Below are 1827 nucleotides of genomic sequence, written 5' to 3'. Positions count from 1 at the left end.
ACGAGAAGAACCCATGATCCAAGGGAACAAGACTTACAACTTGGTAAAAGAATTCTACAAAATTTAAAGGGAACAAATGTTTGAAGTTAAAGATGAGAAATCAAGAGCGAATTGAAGACTTTCCTGATGGTTTTATCATCGGCTACAGCGATGCAGACATCGCTGCGAACACGGAGGACCGCAAATCCATGATTGGAGGAGTAATATTTGTAGGAGGGTGTAATGACGGATGGATATGTCGAAAACAGGCATCAGTGTCGCAATCAACGGCAGAGTTCGAATTCATAGCGGCATCAGTCGTAGCAACCGAATTACATGGACTTTACAATATGTTGAATGAAGTTGGCATTAATGGGATTCATAACTGGTTCCTCTTTGTCGATAAACAAGCAGCTACAGTGCATTCGAAAGGAGAAAGTTCGTCATCTAAACTTAAGCATGTCGATCTACGCTAAAAATGTGCACAAGAACGTATCAGAAACGTAATGTTGGAGGTGAAATACGTACAGAGTGAAGAAATGAAAGCTGATTTGATGACAAAGGCTTTGTTGGCGACTAAACTTGGAGAATTCCGTGCGCTTTGTGGTCTCGTGGACGATGTACAGCACACCGAGAGAGGAGTGTTGGAAACAAGTTAAGTATCCACCTAAGTAAACCGGGGGGAGTTATAAAACTCCCATCCATTTGCATAACTCCATAGCTACAAGCAGAATACTTTCACTTGGAAAATCACCTTCAAACCACCAGGTCCTTCCTTCCTATCTGTCATTTTACAGCTCTTTGCGCAGAAGTAGCGTATCGGGCCACCGATTTAGTTCAACAGACGTACTCAAAGAGTCACAAGAACATTGCTCCCATAAACATGCAAATTGCAGACGACAGTGTAGTACAAGCCGTTGGTACAGGCAATGTTACTACGTCGATGATGACAATACGTGGAGTGAAAAATATTGTGCTGACAACGGTTTGGTTCATTTCGGATCTATCGCGCAGCTTTTTCTCCATCGGATAGTTTGCCAAGAATAGAGGTCCAGTTATGTGTTAGAAAAACGGGTGAGTGTCATATTATATAGGTTTTACTATTTAATAAAAAAAGGCTATAGATTTAGATATAGGCGGCTCTGCCGCAAATGAAAAAGTGAATACATTTTGGATTTTGAAGGGAAGAGGATATTCACCTTGGGCCAAGGTTGTGGGGACTCTTGGAGAAAACGTATCGCGATCCGCTACACTCGTACTGGTTTTAGTATAGAACGAAGGTCGGTGACCTTAAGTAAGCTTTCTTTTAGCAGAGAGCTTAATTAGATCTAATTAAACATATACTAGATCTGTAAACGTTTTATCATGATCAATACTCTCATTGCTTTACGTGTACAATCACCTCATCCCATGGTCCTCATTAGAAGTAGGTAACCTGAAGTCCGGGAAGGCGAGGAACAGTTCATTGGCTGTGTGAAGCCACTTCCGTTTGACGAGTCCAATGTGCAAACTCGTCGGAATGCCACGGGGACACCAAGTCGTATCTTTCACGCCTTCAATTTGGTCATATTGACATCGTGGTTTATGTACACGACTCGCAGGAGGATATGTCATTGTTATCAGTCTGGTATCAGTAGACCAGTGGAAGCTATGGAACGGGCACGCATTTTAAAAGCAGAACCGTGTAAGAATTACGAAGTTATCCCCTCATCATGTCGAACAAGCACTTGTAGTCATTCACATCGACGTGAGCGGTCCAATACAGTCACCAATGTTCGGCGGAAATCGCAAATCTGCCCTGTTTATTGATGAAAATTCGCACTTCTGTGCTGTGTACCGGCTAAAAAG

This window comes from Plasmopara halstedii (genome assembly GCF_900000015.1).
Source record: "Plasmopara halstedii genome assembly, contig: Scaffold_110, whole genome shotgun sequence".
Classification (NCBI taxonomy): domain Eukaryota; phylum Oomycota; class Peronosporomycetes; order Peronosporales; family Peronosporaceae; genus Plasmopara; species Plasmopara halstedii.
Note: the sequence above shows the minus strand (reverse complement) of the source record.